Raw genomic sequence first — 23,738 nt, forward strand, 5'->3', positions numbered from 1 at the left:
AATTTAAAAAATAAAATAAGGGCCAGAGAGTTTCAGTAAGTTGCTCAAGATCGTTAAGAAGTAGAACTTGGGTTTGAACTCCATTCCATTCGATTCCATATTCTTGTTCTTAATTACTATACTCTCCAACTCCTCAAATTAAAGGACTGGGTGTAGCCTGCAGAGAGGAGAGTCTGGGGAAGAGACTGACAAGGAAGCTGTTACTCTTTTTTGATCCCCCATTACCCTTTCTGCCTACCCACCAGGCACTTTGCTTTTACATTTCAGTAGTGTTTTTAAAAAAATTGGAACAAGAGCAAAGATCAACTACATGGCCCTACATCCAGCTCTCATCCCCAAATCCTGTAACTAGTAGAACATATTTGAAAGACTACATCTATAGCAAGGATGAAAATCAATAAAGGACAAGTGGATCAGAGGAATATCTGAGAGACGGAAGGCAAATTGGATCAGACCACTGATGGAGGGAAAACATGACCTAAAACACCTGCAGGGGCTTCCCAGGTTCTGGGGATGATGGAAGATGAGAGACAACGCCTGCCTTGCATCACAGGAGAGGGCTCTGAAGCAAATATCAAGGTGATTGGTCGGGGAGCCTATATTTTAAGCATCAACGCATTGAGCCCCTTCTGTGTCTTACATCTTCCTATGCCAAGCAATGGGCAGGGAGGTTCCTGTCCCACTCCCCCGTCCAGGACAGGGTCATGAGTGTAGGTGTTTGGGCTAACAAACTTAAGTGGTGCCCAAATAATAACCCCAAGAAAGAATGTTCAGTTGCTAAGTCATGTCCGACTCTTTGTGACCCCATGGACTGCAGCACGCCAGGCTCCTCTACTCTTCACTATCTCTGGAAGCTTGCTCAAATTCATGTCCACTGAGGCAGTGATGCGATCTTGAGGAGTCCCCATATATTAAGAGAAAAATTACTGAGAGACCAGCCTTGGATTATGTCCTATCATTTCTCCATAGCTATTAGAGATAGAAGGTAATAAACAGAGAAGCCGCAGAAGGAAGGCAGGGCATTTCCAAAACAAGTGAGTGAGAGTCGCTCAGTCGTGTCCAGCTCTTTGTGACCCCATGGACTATACAGTCTACGGAATTCTCCAGGCCAGAATACTGGAGTGGAAAGCCTTTCCCTTCTCCAGGAGATCTTCCCAACCCAGGGATCGAACCCAGGTCTCCCACATTGCAGGTGGATTCTTTACCAGTTGAGCCACAAGGGAAGCCCAAGAATACTGGATTGGGTAGCTTATCCCTTCTCCAGGATCTTCCTGACCCACGAAATCAAACCGGGGTCTCCTGTATTGCAGGTGGATTCTTAACCAACTGAGCTATGAGGGAAGCCCTTCTCCAAAACAAAGATGGGCATAATACCTAAAATCACTGATAACCCGAGGAAAAGCAACGTCCAGAGAGATGTATGTACCACCAGCCTTAGAAGAGAAGGAAATGTCATATGCTACAACACGGATGAAACTGGAGGACATTATTATTATAAATAAAATAAGCCAATCACAGAAGGGCAAATACTGCATGATTCCCCTTACAGGAGGTATCTAAAACGGTCAAACCTGTAGAAGCAGAAAGTAGAAGGATGGTTTACAGGAGCTGGAGGAAAGGAAAATGGTTCAATGCATATATTTTCCATCATGTAAGGTGAAAAAGTTCTCAAGATCTGCTGTAGCTTAATGCACATCTAGTTAATGATACTGTGCTGTACACCTAAAATTTTGTTAAGAGGGTAGATTTCAAGTTATGTTTGTTGCTTTTTTTTTTTCACCACAATGGAAAGAGAGGGAGAGAGGAGCAGAGAAGGAGAGAGAGAGACAGAGAGGGAAGGAGGCGGGGAGAGAGGGAAGGGAGGGAGGGAGGAAAAAAAATGATTTATTCTTCTCTAGAGCCTTCAGAGGGAGAATGGTCCTGCCAAAGCCTTGATTACAGCTACCCAACTTGGAAAAGACCCTGAGGCTGGAAAAGATTGAGGGCAGGAGGAGAAGGAAGCGACAGAGAATGAGATGGTTGAATGACATTACTGACTCAATGGACAGGAGTTTGAACAAACTCCGGGAGATAGTGAAGGACGGGGAAACCTGGCGTGCTGCAGTTCACGGGGTCACAAAGAGTCAGACATGACTGAACAACAATAACAATCTCCAGAACTGTGGAAGAGCACATCGCTGTTGTTTTGTGGCCATTTGTTACAGGAGCCCTAGGAAACCAATGCAAGACAGAAACAGCAAGCTCAAAAAATGAAAGAACTAATGCCCAAGGAAATATAAGAGGACCAAAACAAAAGGAAAAATATTTTAAAAGAATAAGAAGTAAACATTTTCAGTGACAAGGGAAGATATCCATAAAATAGAAATAGGCTCTTAAGAGATAAGACCAATTAGCCACCATGGATAATATCCTAAAACAAAACAGATTTGAAGTGTAACACACAGGGTGTATACACATGGCAGCAGGCGGGGGGTGGGGGCCGACAATGTGGTAGATGGAGCTTGGGAATTCTCCCGAAATGCTGTGCAAAAGAATAAAAAGGTAGAAAACAAGAAAGAAGATTCAGATATAGAAAATAATTTGAAAAGACTACACATCTTCAAACAGGAATTCTAGAAAGAGAGAATGGAGGAAACATAGGGAATTGAAAACTGAATGAGGAACTTCCCTCGTGGTCCAGTGGTTAAGACTTCATGCTTCCAAGGCAGGATGGGGAGTGGGGCATGTGTTTGATCCCTGGTTGGGAACACAAGATTCCACATGCCTGGTGGCAAATAAATAAATAAAAGTAAAAATGAATGAGAAGACATTTCCGGAGTTCATGAAAGACACAAGACTTCAGACTCCATGGACATTAAAATGCTGAGTGTTTGATGGGAAAGAGAATATTTTGATGTTATAAATTTGGCTCCTTTGCTCATGAGATTGCTCAGAGGCAATCAGTTCCCCACCCTCAGCCCTGACATTTATATTAGGCACATGCCTATCTGGAGGTGTTTTCCTTTCTCTCTCATCTTCAATGCAACTTCTCCTCTGTTATCTGAAATGCAATAAAAACATCGGTTCAGAACTCATCCTTGGTTTGGTGCCAATATTTGTGGTGTATGGAATTGGAAGTGCCCATTTCAGAAGAGGCCTGTGGTGTAATTAGAGTTTATTAATCTCAGTAGTGTGTATTCATCAGAAGTTCATCCCATTTGACACAGTCTTGGCCTGTGACGGGCTAAAGCTTTCATCCTTGCCAAATTAGAAGGGAAATCAAGATAAGGAATCATCTCTGAGATCCTTTATTGCATATAAAGTGTGCAAAATGCTAAAAACAACAACAACCTCAATCTGTTTGGGTAATGTTGGAATGTATTTATTGGAGATGTTAACATGTTTAAGTGAGAAAGCTATAGTTCTTAAAGTGAAATGGACTGGGGTTTATAAGAATCTCTGACCAGATAACAAAATAAAGAGCTCCATAAACCAATCAATTCTTTAAATTAAAAGAGCATTAATCTGGGCTGTGAGATATCAATTTTGTAAACACAGTTCAGGACTCGTCCTGGGTAACCTCCAGTGTCTCTTGAGAAGTCAACAATTCACAGGATTATTTTGTTAATCAGCTCTTAAGAGACAGAATCAGACAAAAAGACCATTTTACTTAGTAAATGAAACATATTTAATTTGCTATCTCGTTCTGTGTTAGGCCGTCTTTAGAGGAACCCATATCAAGACATATAACAACAGCTTCCCGTCAATAATTATTTGACAGTTACTATGCTACTGGGTGTACCTTTCAAATTTATAATTAGGAAGACTTAGGCAGATGGGACACATTGATCAATAACATAGTCAATTTTCCATCATGGAAACAAATTGATATTTCCATTGTAAAAGCATTTCTTTCAGTACCTGAGAATACCACCATTTATTTCTAGCAAGAAAGTAACTAAGGGGAGGTATAAATGTTAGACAAATCAGTGGCGCAGTGGTAAAGAATCTGCCTGCCAATGAGGGAGATGCAAGAGAAACGGGCTTGATCCCTGGGTTGGGAAGATCCCCTGGAGGAGGGCATGGCCACCCCCTCAGTATTCTTGCTTGGAAAATCCCACAGACAGAGGAGCCTGGCTGGCTACAGCCCGTGGGGTCACAAAGGGTCGGACAGGATTGAGCAGCTGTCCTTTCAAATACACTGCATTTTCCGTCTCCCTAGGAGATGTCAGATTTGCTCAGCAGCTTCCTTGCAAGAGTTTTATTCCTAGATGGCTGCCTCAGGTCAGGACAACTGGCCCCAAAACTTATCTTACTGTTCATCCAAGGTGAGTGTTATTGGAAATGGAGTTGGCATCAGTGGCAGGTGGGAGGCAGAGGAATACAGAGCACATGTGTAGAAATCAAACAGATCTAGACATAGATCTTGGCCTTGCACTTGAACACATTACTGACTCTCTCTGAACCCTAGATTCCTTGTCTATTAAATGGACCTGAAGGAATCGAAAGAGGGAGTGAGTGGCCTCGGGAATGGAAAGAAAAATATTTTAACGGTTTGGTGGAGGAGCTGCAAATTGCTGCTCTCCTCCACAGGGTGAGACTGTGCTTGCCAAAAATGGCTGCAACGACCTCTCCCATCTCACACACTCATCTGCAATGTGACCTTGACTCTCCTCCATCAATACATGGTATCTAATTTTCTCCCCTCGAAATTTGAACTCATCTCCAGACTTGCTTGTAACCAGTAAAATGCATCAAAAAAGGAATGGATACATGTATGTATGTGTATAACTGAATCACTCTACTATACACCTGAAACTACACAATGTTGTTAATGAACTATAAGTAATTTGTGTGCTAAGTCGCTTCAGTCATGTCCGATGCTTGCAACCCCATGAACTGTAGCCCACCAGGCTCCTCTGTCCATGGGATTTTCCAGGCAAGAATACTGGAGTGGGTTGCCATTGCCTCCTCCAGGGGATTTTCCTGACCCAGGGACTGAATATGCATCCCTTAGGTTTCCTGCATTGGCAGATGGGTTCTTTGCCACTAGCACCACCTGGGAAGCTCCAATATAATTTTTTTTAATTTTTAATTAATCAATTAATTAAAAATAAAGTGACTCTGACATTTCTAGGACTAGGTCAGAGAGTCCAGGCAGCTCCCACCAGGTTTTTGTGAAACCAGGCACTATGCAGTGAGAAGGCTGTATACACCTGTGCGCTCTGGAAGAGTCACCCCAGCCCAGGTACCAGACCAGATCGGACCTCCAGATGATGGTAGCTCCCGGGTGTCTGAGTCCCCACCAGCCATTTGAGTCTCCCCAAGGGAAGCCCCACGCATCGTGGAGCAGAGACAAGCCGTCCTCTTTGCTCCCTGCCTGAATTCCTGATCCGCACAGTCTTGTGAGCTGGACAGCATCCTGCCATTTCACCCTGCTGAGTTCGGACTGGTTTGTTGTGTGGCATTATTGACGGGGACACTCCCCAGTGCAGACAACAGGTAAGCACAAGCACAGACACACTCGTGCATCCTCGCCCATAGTGGGAAGTGGAGCAAATGTTACAAAAGAGAGACCGACTCACTAACTCTCTCCATGGCCCAGTTTCCCCACCCGCAGGTGATGGGGAGGTGAGATGGGGCTCCCAAAGGCTCTCCCAGTTCTAACGTTCTGCTCCTGTGATCTCCTCTCCCTCCTCTTCCATTAAAGCCCAGTCTGAAATCCTTCAGGTTCTCTGAGGTACACATGACTGACAACTCCCCAGCAGTGGTTGTATTTTAGGCAGCATCAAAGCCTAAAGGGAAAGGAATAAAGCTTTGATGGTGGAATTTTAGAGCCCGTGGTTATTTTTTTGTTTTTTTTTAGAAGATGACAGAGACAGGTTATCCTAAGTCTTGAAGATGTAACTGCATCTGCATATCCTTATGATATAAATGAATTCTATGATACAAATTAGACATAGTGATTATTTTACATGGAGTGTTACCACCTGTTGATTCGAATTTTGTGCTGAACGTAATTCCAGGCCCTGTGCATGCAGCATGCTCCCACCTCATCATGAGTGGTACCTTCCCTGACACCATATTTGAGAACATAAAGGAATCCGTGCCCTGGGGAGATGAGTCTACTTGAGAATTCTGCACTAAACGTGAGCCTATCTAGCCCAGAGAGTTTTCAAACCTCATTACACTGAAACACTTATACTCTGTATTCTGAACCAAGGTGTTCTGCTGCTAAAAACTGAATAATGGTCATTTCTTCATTTGCAGGAGGAATATGTTAATGAAGAGGGTTTTCAATTTTCCTCCTGTAATTTTTTAAACCTCGACATTTGACACCACTCGCTGGTTAGGAAAACCAATTCTAGCTCAAAGGAGAGGAAAATATTGAAGCAGTTATTCAAACAAGCTCTAGAGTTAGACCAGAGTTTGAAAAATGAACAAAAATTAGCCACTCACTGCTGTGCAACCTTGGGTGAATCACTGTTCTAATGCTTAATTCTATTATTTGTAATGTAGAGTGGCTATAGTTCCTTCCATGTAGGGTTGAGTTGGGACTGAAGGAGACAATGCATTAGGTATAGTGCCTAGCACACATAAATAGTTAATCAAGGTTTGCTGCTTTTATTAATAAACCATTCCTGTATCACTGTAGCCAGATACAAGGCAGAAAGCAGTTTTGTTTTCAAAGTGATTTTGACCTGCCAGAGAAAGTCTTAGGAAAAAGGGAAGTTGCCTGTGAGCATGCTTTCACATCTTAGTTTTGCAAAGTAGATAATGTCTTACAATGTAACTTCCAGATTGGTTGTTTAATTTTCACTCATTTCTGATATAAAAATATCCTAGAGGAAAATAATACAGTAAAGCAGGAACAACATAGTCTTTGGGGTAGGACAAAAATGGATTCTAATCCTGGATTGGTTACTTATTTTCTCTGAACCTTGGTGCAAACATGTATTAAGTGTTCAATAAATATTTGTGGAGCAGAATTCTAAACTTTTAATACTATCTACCTGTTTCTTTTTTAGGATTAAATGAGATATAGAGTGAAAGTACCTAGCTCACAGATGCTAGCTGGCAAATGATCATTTTCTTTATCCACACATGAGTTTTTTAAGTGCCTGGCATTTTTTATTAAGAAACTCCAAGTTCGATCAGTTCTTTTCATCCTGATACATGTCAGTTCCTATGTTTATCATGCAGGAAACTGTTTTAGCCACAAACCTGGTTTCACTGAATGTACTTATTCTATTCTACCCCAGAGATTCTCTAAAGCTATACGCTGTGTGGATAAAGCAATGGTGCTTCTCGAAGGAACTCAGAAACTGCACAGATATTAATCCTCATCTTGGTGAAAACAGAAAACACATCATTTTTCATTAAGAGCTAGCTGAGTTTCCTTTTATCATGGAGACACACACATACACACACACTCTTACCCCTTGAGTATGCTGTCTCCTTATAACCATGAAGTTCGATATGGTTGTGGAATCATTAGACTTTCTTCCTCTGGGGATAAATTTAGATCTTTATGATTTCCTGAAAGAAGATCATTTGTTTCATCTTTAAAATGAAGGAGTAGAGGGGGAAAGTTCCAGTGATTCTTTTTTTAATATTGAGCAACTTCTACTTTTCCACTTAGAAGCAACTAAATTCACATCATGTGACTCACCTTCCTGTCATAAATCTGGTGATCAATCTATAAGCCCCAGCCAGCCAGGCATTTCCTAGGTAACCAACCCCAAGTGGCTTTAATGGACAGCCCAAAGCAGTCAGAAACCAGCAAGAGAAAGAGAACACTTGTCCCTCTGTACTTTTTCTCAATATGTTTAAATAATTTAAAACACCATCAAGAAGCTAATCCATAGATAAAATGACATGTAAAATATGATTGCAGAGCTCTCCTCTCCCATCATTGATTCACTCAGGAGGAGAAAGAGCCACTTACTCAAGGCTTGACCTGTCCCCAAAGAAACTTCTTCCAACCTTTGAAATGAAGTTAGAGTTATCAGGCTCAGTCTTGTTGATTGGATGAGTTACAAATGGGCATGAGCTTTAAAAGGAACAAAACTGGGTCATTTGCAGAGACAGGGATGGACTGTCACACACAGTGAAGTAAGTCAGAAAGAGAAAGACAAATACCATATATTAATACACATATGTGGAATCTAGAAAAATGGCACAGATGATCTTATTTGCAAAGCAGAAATAGAGACACAAACATAGAGAACAAATGTATGGACACCAAGGGGGAAAGAGGGTGGGGGGGTTGGAATGAATTAGAAGGTTGGGACTGACATATGTGCACTACTATGTATAAAATGGATGGTTAATGATAATGAGAACCTACGGTATAGCACAGGGAACTCTGCTCAGTGTTCTGGGGTGACTTAATGGGCAGGAAACCCAAAAAGGGAGGGGGAGGAATATATGTAAGCATACAGCTGATTCATTTTGCTATATAGTAGAAACTAACATATAGCAACTATACGCCAATAAAAATTAAAAAAACAAATGAGCATGAGCTAGATGTTTGCAACAGTCGTGACTTCTAAGTCTCTTTTTAATCTGGAAATATCATAAACTGAATCTTTTTGGAATGTTCACTGGATTAAATTTAGTAATTCAAGAAAATGTAAAGGTTAAAGCATCCATCAGGGAGTTAGTCCACAGCTGAATCCTGACTCCAACATGTATCAGGGCATGACCTTTGGAAAGGATACGTAATCTTTTGAGACTATGTATTGGTTTGTTAGGTGGGAGGAATGAAAATAGATTGTATTTCATCGGGTTCTTGGGGATGCCTAAATCGGGTAATACAGGTCAAATGCCTAGCACAATGCTGGTCACATGATAAGCATTTAACAAAGGTTAGAAAGAAATGAAAAAAAAGTGGGGGGGGGGGGGAATCACTTTCTTATACGTAAGTACCTCTGAGTGTCAGGGACCAGGTTAAAGCATTTATACACTTGAAAAGACAAGAGCCATAAAGAGTTAAATGGCTCGAATTGGAAGAAAAAAACCCTTTAGCTCTGGAATATCATGATTGACATCACAGACAGCAAACATATACTGAGCATCCTTTTTGTGCAAAACAGAGGAGCAGATGGAGAGAGCATGGGTTTAGAATCAGATAGAATTAGGTTCAAATTCTGTTTTTCCATATTAGTTGTATGACCAGGGATAAGCAACAGACCTTCTCATCTTCAAAACAGGTACGTCGATCAGGGCTTATGGTTGCAATCAACATAAACAGACTCAGCAAATTTAACCAAACATGCAATTCATGAAAAGTACTTGGAACACTTACAGAGTCAACGAGAGACTGGAAGACCAATTTGGAAAACTGGTTAAGGTTTGGGAAGTTCTCAGATAACTAGGTGGAGGGAACCACAGAAAGGCTACACAGTAGTCTGGTTCAGTTCAGTTCAGTCGCTCAGTCGTGTTCAACTCTTTGCGACCCCATGAATTGCAGCACGCCAGGCCTCCCTGTCCATCACCAACACCTGGAGTTTACTCAAACTCATGCCCATCAAGTCAGTGATGCCATCCAGCCATCTCATCCTCTGTAGTCCCCTTCTCCTCCTGCCCCCAATCCCTCCAACCCTCAGGGTCTTTTCCAATGAGTCAACTCTTTGCATGAGGTGGCCAAAGAATTGGAGTTTCAGCTTCAGCATCAGTCCTTCCAATGAACACCCAAGACTGATCTCCTTCAGGACGGACTGGTTGGATCTCCTTGCAGTCCAAGGGACTCTCGAGAGTCTTCTCCTAGAGGCCATCAATATTACCGGCGTGAACACAACCTCCAGTTGACTCCCTGCCCTTAGGTCATTGTGACTGCCACCTGATTCACATGCTGCTGCTGGCTCTGCAGGATCCAAGAGTCCTCTTTAACCTCCATCACAGGTCCCTCCTCCAGACCATGCCTGATGAGCTATTCCAGAAAAGGACAACTGGGCACCAGACCAGCAAACACCCTCATGAGAATAATGGTGTTTATAACAGAATATCAGAATAACAGAATATCACAGATTTGTGAGGATGAAAGTACATATCACAATGCCTGGCACATAGTTGGCACTCAAGCTATTATTACTAAATGCTCTGAGCATAGGCTCTGGAGGAGAGAAAACTTGAAATTTTTATTTTATTTATTTTTAATATATATTTTTTGGCTGTGCCACATTGCATGTGGGATCTCAGTTCCTCAACCAGGGATCGAACCCATGTCCCCTACATCAGAAACTTGGAGCCTTAATCCCTGGACCAGCAGGAAGTCCCAGAAAACTTTAATTGACCACTATTCTGCAGCTGATCCCATGCTAGAGTGAAGATGAACTGGTGAAAATATAGGTTAATATAGTATGACATCTGCTCATAATGAGATTACAGTGGATTGAGGAAGGCTGAGAAGTCAAAAATAATAATAGCAATTTTAAATAGCCATGATGAGGACCATATGCTCTGGGTAGAAGTGAAGTGCTCTAAATTCTAAAAGGAAAAAACTTTTTATTCTGTCTTGGATGGCTGGAGAAAGTGAGGGGGGGAAAGGAATTTCTCATTGGAATAGTGGCAGTTAAGCCTGGAAAGTATTCTTCTGTCTTCTCTGCTGATTCTGTACATTCCTCAAGGTGCTGCCTTGAATGAAACAGTCTTGGTACTTAATCCAAAATGTTCAATGAGGACTTTAATAGATAAAAGTTCTGGGACAAAACCTTCCAAGTGGGCAAGAGGTTGCCAGTCAAAGGCATCCTTACATTCTGGGGTTTGTTTTGTTTTTTGTTACTCATTGTCATCTTGACATCATTCGCAGAGAAACATTTTTCCTCCTTAATTAATGGTCTGGTGCAAACAAAAGGCTTTTCTCTTATTTACTCATTTATGATTCTAATAGATGGCCAACATTCACTGAAGTGACCCAGGCAGTAATTTTTAGTGGTTAAGCTCTGGGATGATGGAATCAAGCAGATCGGGATCTAGACCCTACCTTTACCCTTACTCACCAAGAAACATTGGGCAACTCACTGAAACTGTTTGTTGTTTATCTGCTGAGTTATGTCCAAATCTTTTTCAACCCCAGGCTGTAGCCCGCAAGGCTCTTCTGTCCATGAAATTTCCCAGGCAAGAACACTGGAGTGGGTTGCCTCTTCCTTCTCCAGGGATCTTCCTGACCCAGGGATCGAACCCACATCTCCTGCATTGGCAGGCAGGTTCTTTACCACTGAGCCATGAGCAAAGCCTTGAAAATGTTTAACTACGTGCAAACAAGGGATACACACAATAAACATGATTCTCAGAGTTGTGACACCACACACATATATCCTTACAAGATGACAGGTGTTCAAGAAATGTTAGCCGTAATAATGAAATATGAGAGAAGGGCTCTCCATTAGCAAAAGACAGCCTAGAGTTTTCAACATGTATGTAAATACAAGCAGAGTCAGGAAAGAAATAAAGAAAGTTCAAGAAGTACAAAAGTTTGACCTAATCAAGAAGAGAGTTCTGACTCTTTCATCATCATCACTGAGAGAGGAAAATGGGCAGGTCTGCCTATGGTAGTAATTTATGGTGGTGAGAGAGTAGAGAAATGAGATCAGGTTCCCACGTGGCTCAGTGGGTAAAGAATCCACCTGCAAAGCAGGAGATGCAGGAGACATGTGTTCAATCCCTGGGTCAGAAAGATCTCCTGGAAGAGGGCATGGCAGCCCACTCCAGTATTCATGCCTGGAGAATCCAATGGACAGAGGAGGCTGGCGGGCTACCATCCATGGACTCACAAAGAGTCAGACACAACTGAATTACTGAGCACACAGCACCTGCAGACCTGGATTTAAGCTTTTTACTAAATTGTGTGATGTTGGGCAATATACATTGGGAATCTCAATTGAATGAGCTGTGATTCATAGAGTGTCAGGCGGAAGGGTCAACCCTGAATAAAAAGTAGTGATAACTAAAGCTTCCCTGATTGTTCCACAGTGATCAATTCTTCTGCAACCTTCTCTCACATTCAGTCTAAACAGAGTTAGCAAAGTACAACCAGTGGATCAAAAACAGCAGGCCACTTGTGTTTGTAAATAAAATTTTATTGGAATGCAGCCAAGCTCATTCACTTACTTTATCATCTATAGCTGCTTTCACACTACAATGGCCAAGTTGAGTTGCTACAACAGAGACCAGATGTCCCACAAAGCCTAAAATATTTTCTATCTCACACTTTGCAGAAAAAAGTTGGCCCATCCCTGTTCTAATCACCAACTGAATACATTTTCTGTGCTGTTTATGATGATGAAGATTTATTGTTACATGCAAACATCCTCTTCCACATGAAGATTTTAAGTTCTTTGAAGCTGGGCCACCACGTGTAGTTTTTCTCTAATAATACTATTTCACATTCACATCTTGCTTGCCAAAGAACTTTGATGTGTGAGCTGTCATGTCCCACAGAGTCGAGTATAGTGTTGAGCAAACAGAAGACGCCTGAGAAATATTTGACTGATTGATTGCCTTTCTCTGATATATTTCAAGCTCTAAGCAATTGGGCCAATGGCTATTTTTATCACTGACGCGATAGGTCATGAAGACCATACAAATCCATGTATCAAATGGAGACAGAATATTTCAAACCATTGTATGAAATGGCTTTTTTTGTGTGTAACATTTCTGGTTGTCACTCCTTTCCATCTGAATCCTTTATAAGCATTATGTGATTTTTTTTTTCCCCCACAAGAGATAGTACTGTTTCTGTAGAAAAGAACAATGTTTAGAGTCAGACTTGAGCTAAAAATCCCAGTTTGACCACTTCCTGGCTTTGAGGCCTCAGCCATATGGCTCTTGTTTCAGTATCATTTAGAATCTAGACAAGTCAGAAATATGTTCTTCCTTCAGTCATCTGTCTTAGTCTCAGTTTTCTACCTAGCAGCGCCACAGAAACAATGGTTTAGAATTTACCAGTTCCTGGGAAATCATATTGGTAAACTGTCTTTTTTCATTATAGGCAAAGGCACAGACTGACCTACAGTCAGATAAATTCACTAAGAAAAAATAATGACAACAGGAAATGTTCAAGGCAGGAGATAAAGAGATCCTGAGAAATACACATGCCTGTTTGAGAAGCTCTGAACTGATGTGCCATTTCTTGTCATTGGCTTGACCTACTTATTGCTCTTCCATGTAACAAACGGCAAAGCACTCAACACTACTAAACATTCTAATTCTGCACAATGTACAGTTAATTTTAATAATGCCCTCTAGTTATTTTCTGCTTTTTTCTTTTGCTTGTTTTAACTTTTTATTTGATATTAATGTATAGCTGATTAACAGTGTTATGATAGTTTCAGGCGGACAGCAAAGGGACTCAGTCATACATATTCATGAATCCATTCTCCCATGGACAGAGGAGCCTGGCAGACTACAGTCCATGGGGCTGCAAAGGGTCGGACACGGCTAAGCAGCTAACACTTTCACTTTCACACTTATCTCCCCCATGGGCGGGAAGCAAGCGGTTCTAGTGCTTAAGAAATTGCCTGACAATGCAGGAGATGTAAGAGACGTGGGTTTGATCGCAAGGTCAGGAAGATCCACTGGTAGAAGGCAAGTCAACTCCAGTATTCTTGCCTGGAGCAGCCCATAGACAGAGGAGCCTGGTGGGCTATAGTCTATGGGGCTGCAAAGAGTTGGACTCCACTGGAGCAATTTTGCATGCATGCATTCTCCCCCAAACTCCCCTCCCATCCAGGAGGCCACATAACATTAAGCAGAGCTCCTTGTGCTATATAGCAAGTCCTTGTTGGTTATCTGTTTTGAATATATTTGTGCTTTGTATCATGTGAACAAGGAAGAACTCTTTAAAAAATTGAATTTACCAAGGAGATTTCACTACAAAAACAAGTTGAACATGGTCCAACTACTTAATATTGTGGCTAAATGTAAACCTGATGCTGAAGATTTTAAATGGGAGATTTATGTAATTATTTTGAATTAATTCTGTCTTTATTCCAGGTATTAGATTCTTCTTTGTTGGACTCTTGTATTTACTAGATGCATTTTTTGCTGGATAATTTATTTTAAAAAGCCTCTGAAAGGGATTATGTAGCCAAAAAACAAGACTAAGTGTGGAAGAGATGTTTTCAACTAAAGGAGAATATGACATAGTCATTAGCAATTCTGCACACCATTGAAGGTAACCAAAGGCATGAATTGCCTTCCATATCATCATATATTTGACAGCAAAATGGATTTCACATTTATATTTGAATATGGAGAGAGCTTATATTGTGGGAATTCACTTCAAATTAAATAATGAACCATGAAGACTTAAACGTGGTTGAATGTTCTTGAACTTATCCTTCAGAACTTCAATAGTGATAAGTCTTGACTAATAAGTAATAATATTCTCCCCATGGCACTTAACTTATCTCATTTGATCACCATAGTGATCCCATAAGGTAGGCATCAGTTCAGTTCAGTTCATTTCAGTTCAGTTGCTCAGTCGTGTCCGACTCTTTGTGACGCCATGAACCGCAGCATGCCAGGCCTCCCTGTCCATCACCAACTCCCGGAGTCCACCCAAACCCATGTCCATTGAGTTGGTGATGCCATCCAACCATCTCATCCTCTGTCATCCCCTTCTCCTCTTGCCCTCAATCTTTCCCAGCATCAGGGTCTTTTCAAATGAGTCAGCTCTTCACATCAGGTGGCCAAAGTACTGGAGTTTCAGCTTCAGCATCAGTCCTTCCAATGAACACCTAGGACTGATCTCCTTTAGGATGGACTGGTTGGATCTCCTTGCAGTCCAAGGGACTCTCAGGAGTCTTCTCCAAGACCATAGTTTAAAAGCATCAATTCTTCTGCACTAAGCTTTCTTTATAGTCCAACTCTCACATCTATCCATGACTACTGGAAAAACCATAGCCTTGACTAGATGGACCTTTGTTGGCAAAGTAATGTCTCTGCTTTTTAATATGCTATCTAGGTTGGTCATAACTTTCCTTCCAAGGAGTAAGCATCTTTTAATTTCATGGCTGCAATCACCATCTGCAGTGATTTTGGAGCCCCCCCAAAATAAAGTCAGTCACTGTTTCCACTGTTTCCCCATCTATTTGCCATGAAGTGATGGACTGGATGCCATGATCTTAGTTTTCAGAATGTTGAGCTTTAAGCCAACTTTTTCACTCTCCTCTTTCACTTTCATCAAGAGGCTTTTTAGTCCTTCTTTGCTTTCTGCCATAAGAGTGGTGTCATCTGCATATCTGAGGTTATTGATACTTCTCCCAGCAATCTTGATTCCAACTTGTGCTTCCTCCAGCCCAGCATTTCTCATGATGTACTCTGCATATAAATTAAATAAGCAGGGTGACAATATACAGCCTTGATGTACTCCTTTCCCTATTTGGAACCAGTCTGTTGTTCCATGACCAGTTCTAGCTGTTGCTTCCTGACCTGCATACAGATTTCTCAAGAGGCAGGTCAGGTGGTCTGACATTCCCATCTCTTTCAGAATTTTCCTTTATTGTGATCCACTCAGTCAAAGGCTTTGGCATAGTCAATAAAGCAGAAGTAGATGTTTTTCTGGAACTCTCTTGCTTTTTCAATGATCCAGCGGATGTTGGCAATTCATCTCTGGTTCCTCTGCCTTTTCTAAAACCAGCTTGAACATCTGGAAGTTCATGGTTCACGTATTGCTGAAGCCTGGCTTGGAGAATTTGAGCATTACTTTACTAGTATGGCAGGTTTTAAAATTTCTATTTTATAGAGAAAAAAAGTAAGCCTCAGGGAAAGCAAGAGATTTCTCCATGCATACTACTGGGTTTTAAACCCGTGTGTATGTGTTAGTCATTCAGTTGTGTCCGACTCTTTGCGACCTCGTGGACTATAGCCCACCAGGCTCCTCTGTCCATGGAATTCTCCAGGCAAGAATTGGAGTGGGTTGCCATTTCCTTCTCCAGGGTATCTTCCCAACCCAGGGATTGAACCCAGGTCTCCTCCATTGCAGACAGATGCTTTACCATCTGTCTTTAAATCGGTTAAGATGTCTAATCGTTTATCAATATGCCATCCTCTGCTCTTCAGAAAAGGGGCAAGCATGATCTTAACAATTATCCTATGTTCTCCTTCCCTAAAGAGTCCATCTGGCTTCTGACTTTTTCTTTGGTCTTGTCTCTCAACTCTAATCTACACCATCCCCTTGGGAGCCATTAAAGAATTCACCTTCTCTTTGGGGGCCGTATTTCTGGCTCCATGTTGTTTTAAGGTAAATACTCAGTACTACCCAATGCATCTGCAAGGCCTGAATCCATTCCTCTCTACTTTTGGAAGACAGTTCCTGCTCTAGTAAGTTATTTTGGCCTACAAAGAATCTCTGTACTCCATTTACTCAGGGAGCATATGTTCTGAGACTAATGGTAGAGACTAGAGTTCTGGCTGGGGACTGGGGATTGAGGAGAAGACAAAGACTCTGAAGAAAATATGCCCCGTCTGGCAGGCTGCTAGAGTCAGGTTTGGTCCCTGTCGCTAAAAGAATAACACAGGATTGTTTTATTGAGAAATTTCACGAGACTCTGAGCAAAGTCAAAAGTTCTTTGGTGTGGTGCCTTACATAGGCATTTATTCAGCAAATATTTAATGAGAAACTACTGTGTGGCATATGCTATTAATAGACATGAAAAAAACAGCAGGGAATGAAACAGGAAAAAACTCCTGCTCTCAAAGAGCTTACATTCTGGTGGAAGATGCAGACAATAAACATAAACAAAAATAAAAACATTTTAGCTTTCCAATCCTTGAACATATGTTTCAATTTACTTATTTATTTCACTTCTCTTAACAATGTTTAATAATTTTTAGTGTACAGATCTTGGCCTTTGGTATATTTAGTTATAAGTATTTCATGTTTTCAATTTGACTGTAAATAGGATTTTAAAAAAATTCACTTTCCAATTTTTTCCTATCAACATGTACAACACAATTTATAGGTCTATAACAACTGTGACCCGTGTGACCTTGCTAAATTCACTTACTATTTCTTGTAGTTGTTTTATAGATTCTTTAGACTTTTCTCAGAGAAGGCAATGGCACCCCACTCCAGTACTCTTGCCTGGAAAATCCCATGGATGGAGGAGCCTGGTAGGCTGCAGTCCATGGGGTCGCTAAGAGTCGGACACGACTGAGCGACTTCACTTTCATTTTTCACCTTCATGCATTGGAGAAGGAAATGGCAACCCATTCCGGTATTCTTGCCTGGAGAATCCCAGGGATTCTGGTGGGCTGCCGTCTATGGGGGCCGTCTACAGAGTCGGACATGACTGAAGTGACTTAGCAGTAGCAGTAAACTTTTCTATGTAAATAATCATCATATCTGCAAATAGAGACAGTTTTACTTATTTCTTTCTGGTTTGTAAATTTTTTAGTAAATATCTTTTGACAGATTAAGGAAGTTCTCTTCTATTCCTAGTTTGCAGAGGTATTTTATTATGACATTGTCGAGTGTGTTTTTACATCTACTGAAATATTTATATGGTTTTTCTTAATTATTCTGTTAATATTATCAACTATATCAAATTTTTAAACACATATATATAAAAAAGTTGTGGAATAAATGCTATAAAGAAAAATGAATAAGTTAAAAGGAATAATACTAATAGGAAGTGCTGTTTCAAACAGAGTGGACAAGGAAGTCTTTTTTTGAAGATATAATATTTGAATAAAGGTATAGATGAAGGGAAGGAACAAACTATGCAAAAGCATGAAGAAATATTCCAGGCACCAGATAGTAGAAGATGGATTTAAAGAGATATCCAGGGGCTGACTATAAAGCCCTGGAGGCTCTTTTAAGAAGTTTGAGATTTTGTTCTGAGACCATGGGGAATCATTAGTAGGTTTTCAGCAAAAGAGCACCATGAAGTGATCTATTATCTTAAAAGATAATTCCAGCTGTTATGTGGAGAACTGAATGTAAGTGGCAAGAGTGGAATGGGGAAATTAATCAGGAAGCCGTTTTATTATGCCACCAGAGATTATAGCATCCTGGATTAGAACGGTAACAGGAGGTGGTAAAACATGATCTCTTTTGGAGTTTCTGTTGGGTTGGATCTGGACCCAAGGGAAAATGAGAATTCAAGGAGAAATCCTAGAGTTTGGAGCCTGAGAAACTGGATGCATGATGGTGCCACTAACTGATGGAGGAGAAGAGGATTGGGAGATTGAGTCAAGAGAACTTGTTTTTGCAATTTGGATATTCATCTCTTTAGGTGAATTCAACATACATGACTGGATATAGAGTGATGGAGCTTAGGGAAGAAGGGAGAGAAAAAAGGTCTTAAGAATACAGGTGATATTTAACTCCACGGCACTAGGTGAGTTCACAAAGGATATGAGAGTAAATAGAACTATATACTGGGAATTTCTAACACAGGTAGAGTCAAAAAGAAGAGGGAAGGCCAGCAAAGGAGGTTGAGAAGGAGCAGCCAGCAGGGTAAGAGGAAAACAGGAGGAGTAAGGTGACTCAAAAGCCAAGAGAAAAAAGGTTTTGAGAAAGAGGGAATGATCTACTGTGTCCAATGCTCCCAGGAGGCCAAGTGAAACAAAAATAAAAAATTGAGAGGTTTGGGAATATTGTGGTGACTGAGGTAACAAGGGATGGGAGGCAAAATGGGATCAGGATCTTGTAAGGGAAGATAAGTTCCCAATTTTCATTACAGACTCTTCTTAGGGATTGACCTAGTGGATAGTCAGTTGTGGGGACCAATTTTAATGGTTTATCAAGTGTGCATAGATTTCTGGGGCCTATGATGGGCTACACCATGAGATGTCTCTCCTCACATCTGCACAGAAGCCCACACCCCAACTCCTGGCAGTTTGGGAAGGACTGGGAAACTCTGCCCTTCATAGACCAAGGAAGCATCTTGATGAGCATGCAGAACAGTGACTTCCCCAGGCATCCTTTAAGCAGATTCCAGAGTGATCAAGATGAATGATGGGAGCTAAAGCAGAAGAAGGTCATCCTTTTAAGAATCCCCCCCAAATATCCTACATTCTTGCATGGGAGGATAGGAGTGGAGAGCTTCCTAGTCACTGTAACGTGAACATAAGTATGAAGTGACTCCATTCTATAATCATGGGTGGATGAGGCCAGAAGATATAGAAGTTACAGCAACTGTCCTAAAATCAAGTCTCCTTGCAAAACTTTTCCCAAATAACTCACTCCTTGCTCCCTCTCCTTCCAAAAAAAAAAAAAATTTGAAATTTGTGTTTTTTGAAAGCATTCCCTAGAGCTTGCTCCTTGGAAGGCAAACCTAGACAGTGTATTAAAAAGCAGAGACATCACTTTGCCAACAAAGGTCCATATAGTCAAAACTACAGTTTTTCCAGTAGTCATGTGTGAATGTGAGAGTTGGACCATAAAGAAGACTGAGTGCTGAAGAACTGATGCTTTTGAACTATGGTGTTGAAGAAGACTTTTGAGAGTCCTTCGGACAGCAAGGAGATCAAACCAGTCAATCCTAAAGGAAATCAACCCTGAATATTCATTGGAAGGACTGAAGCTGAAGCTCCAATACTTTGGCCACCTGATGTGAAGAGCCAACTCATTGGGGAAAACCCTGATGCTGGGCAAGACTGAGAGCAAATGGAGAAGAGAGTGACAGAGGATGAGATGGTTGGATGGCATCCCTGACTCAATGGACATGAGTTTGAGCAAACTCTGGGAGATGGTGAAGGACAGGGAAGCTGGGTGTGCTGAAGTCCATGGGGTCACAAAGAGTTGGACACAACTTAGCAACTGAACAACAAGAGCAGCCATGGCTCTTCACCAGATAGATTTCAAAGAATGTCTTCATTGGCAGAGCTATCCAGAGTTGAGGTGTCAACAAAGTAAGTGAGAAAGTAGAGAGGTCTAGGGTCTCACATACAGTCGTGCAAGTTCTACACGGGGGCACCCAGAACAAGGAGTGCTATTTTCCAATCTGAACAAAGGCACCATATAGGCTAATGGCAGTCCTGAGTGGATAAACTTGAAAACAAAGCCAGAGCATGTGTCCAAGAGGCAACAGAGTACTCTTCATCTGTATAAAGTGGGAGGACATGGACCGCATTTATGGGAAGATTCTGGTGAAAGATGGAGAAAAAGATCTGGTTATTTAAATTCTTCTCAGTGTTCAACAGCTTTTTTTAGCAAATCATTTCAAAAAAGGCAATTCACGATATTTTGTCTTCCATTCTACATGGCGTGAAGGATCTCTCAACATCTGTCTAGCTCTATGAAGATATTCACTTCTTTGTTCCCCTTCCCTTTCTGAGGGTTAGGATCATAGTCTAATTCATCTTACATTCCCAGGATTTGAGCAAACATGGGTACTCAGAATATGCTTGTTGAATGGACCTCAGCAACACGTTGTCTGTAACATGAAGCTTCAGTTCTAAGACAATTCTGAGCTCAGAATTTTAATCTTACAAAATCAGAATGGAACTAAGAATAGCTAATTGTTATTGAGTTCTATATGAATTATATTATTTAGTCCTCATAGCATAGTCCATAAGGTAGATACTGTTATTACTTCTTTTACAAATAATAATAACAACAATAATGAATAATATATAGTATCTAATATGTTCCATTCAGAGTTTTAAGCACTGTTGCTTATGTTAGCTAATTTAGTCACCCAAACAAACCTTTCAGGTAAGTACTAGTATTCTCCCCCTGTTAATAGCATGATAGGAAAACTGAGTTGTAATTAACGCACTTAGTAAGTAGTAGAGCTTGGAATATCTCCAGCTTCAAGGTCCATATGATTGCATTGTCTCTCTCCAAATTCCCCAGCCCAAATAATAAACATTCCAGGATTTTCCTAAACATCTATATTGACCTCCATCTAAAAGACAATAGCATTCTGAACTCTAAATCCGAAAGATTCTGTGTTCTTAGGAGAGGAGGGAGTAACTAGAAATGGGGAAGTGTGTCTTTGAATGTATTTCATCCCAACGAAATCTTGGGAGAAAAAAAAAATATCAAGAGTTTAGAAATGTTATTGCAAAGCTTGACTGCACCCTTTCAATGACCTATGTGGCACCTTCACAGTGAGTGACTCAAGTACAGATTTCCCATTTGGTCATTAACTCCCATTATCTCACTCCCCACCCCCCACACAGACTTGCCAAATTTACTTTTAACTGCTCTCAGCACTGAGACAGAAGAGGGGCCGAGATAATGAGCCTCCACAATGTATAATTATTATAAATGAGCAGAGATAAACTACACCTGTCAAAATAAATGATCAGCATCCTAAATCGCTGGTTTCTCCACGAACTGTTTTGTAAACTCGAGTTATTCATTCCTGCTAATTTCTCCCACAGTCATTCCCACGGCTTTTTTCCCCTGATCTGAGCTCCTAGAGTTCGCTCAGAAAGTGCTTGTCACCCCTAGATTCTTCAGAGGATAAGAGAAAAGCTCGAAGGAAATTGTTCCTGCAGGAAATGAATTACTACATGGCGAGAGTTCCCTTGAAAGGATGTCAGACATAGGCTGGTTCATTGTGGTTCTGTCTATCAACGTTCAGCCCTTCAATAATATCCCCTTTTTGTTCTTTTCCTAAGATTCTGCCAAAGTGACAAAAAGACAATGGTGGCACAGCATAGAAGTCACGCTAATTCTAAGTGTAACTGTATTTAAGGAATGTTCAGCTGACAGTACTTTGGATGCAGAAAAAACACTTACTTCATAGTCTACAAAGTTCAAATCCAACTAAGAAAAGTATTGCTGGTTCCAGGTCTATGCATCTACACTCATGTAAAATAACTATCTATCTGGTTTTTAACGAGAGCACACACACCTCTTTTTGCTGTGATTTTCTTTTACCTTACTACCTGGGTCTATTTGTCAGGGACCCCAGGATGCAAGCAACCCAAACAAAAGAAAGGAAGAAAGGCAACTTTGTTTAGAAAGACAATGAGTTCATTGAGCAACTCAGAAATAGAACAGGACAAACAGACAGCATGTTGGGAATAGGGACACAGTTCCTCCTAGGGGGACTGAATGGGATTGATTTGAACACCCCCATTCTTTTGAGAAAAGATCTGATTGACCTTGAGAGACCCATGTGGCTGACCACAGGGGTGAGTGAGTCTATAACCAAAGGAAGGGAAAATAAGAACAAAAGCAAAAAATACACAGCTTACACCCTCTGATTGGTTTGTTACTCCACACAAGGAACTCTCAGGCTTCCAGAATTTAGTTCCTGTTCCAACACAGGCTCTGGCCCAAGACACAGATCTGTTTTCCTTTGAGTTCTTGGGTGACAAGCAGATCTGTGGAAAGAAAGGCAGGTAGGGGGTCAGCACATGAAGTTGTTCAGATCATGCTGTGTCCACTACCTGCTCCTTGTTGCAGTAGTCTGGATATTCAGAGTTTAGGAAGAAAAACGATTGTGTAGCTTGGTCTCTATATACTAAATGCCCTCAAAAATTGCTCTCACGCCCTCAATCCTCTGGTGATCCTGTGGTTAACTTCACCTTGAGGGTAAATACATCCAAGGAGGCTATTCAAAGCCTGCGGTAAACTTCATGGCTCGGACTACCCCCCCACCCACCGCGCCCCCCGCCCAGCTCAGTTCAGTTCAGTTCAGTTCAGTTCAGTCGCTCAGTCGTGTCCGACTCTTTGCGACCCCATGAACCGCAGCAAGCCAGGCCTCCCTGTCCATTACCAACTCCCGGAATTTACCCAAACTCATGTCCATTGAGTCAGTGATGCCATCCAACCATCTCATCCTCTGTCGTCCCCTTCTCCTCCTGCCTTCAATCTTTCCCAGTATCAGGGTCTTTTCAAAAGAGTCAGCTCTTTGCATTAGGTGGCCAAAATATTGGAGTTTCAGCTTCAACGTCAGTCCTTCCAATGAACACCCAGGACTGATTTCCTTCAGGATGGACTGACTGGAGCTCCTTGCAGTCCAAGGGACTCTTAGGAATCTTCTCCAACACCATAGTTTAAAGGCATCAATTCTTCCGAGCTAAGCTTTCTTTATAGTCCAACTCTCACATCCATACATGACTACTGGAAAAACCATAGCCTTGATTAGATGGACCTTTGTTGGCAAAGTAATGTCTCTGCTTTTTAATATGCTGTCTAGGTTGGTCATAACTTTCCTTCCAAGGAGTAAGCATCTTTTAATTTGATGGCTGCAATCCCCATCTGCAGTGATTTTGGAGCCCAGAAAAATAAAGTCAGCCACTGTTTCCACTGTTTCCCCATCTATTTGCCATGAAGTGATGGGACCGGATGCCATGATCTTAGTTTTGTGAATGTTGAGCTTTAAGCCAACTTTTTCACTCTCCTCTTGAGCTCAGGACAGATACAATTCCTGCTATACCAAGAATTATCCCTTTAGTTGCTGGATCATGGGAGGTCCAAAGGCTAGTGCAGTGCAGAATATTGGCAGGAACACTCACAGGTCTCAGCACAGCAGCTGTTTACCAACCAGCAGAGAACATTTCAGTAGGTGAACAATCTGCATGGCTGTGCTGATGTGTTTTTGATACCAACCTTACATATAGACTCTGAAAGACTTAAGCCCATGGGTCTTTGGGGTTTTTTTAAACCCAGATGAAATCTAAGAGCAGTCTTAGTGATGAGAAATTTTGATTGAGTAGAGAGACTTAGAGAGGACAAAAAAAAAAAGTAAAAAAGGCAGATACATCCCAGCACAGACCAAACACTTACTCCTCAGCCCAGGGGATGCTTCCTCCTCCAGTCAGTCTCCAAGACCCTTCCCTCT

This window comes from Dama dama, chromosome 22 (assembly GCF_033118175.1).
Source record: "Dama dama isolate Ldn47 chromosome 22, ASM3311817v1, whole genome shotgun sequence".
NCBI lineage: Eukaryota > Metazoa > Chordata > Mammalia > Artiodactyla > Cervidae > Dama > Dama dama.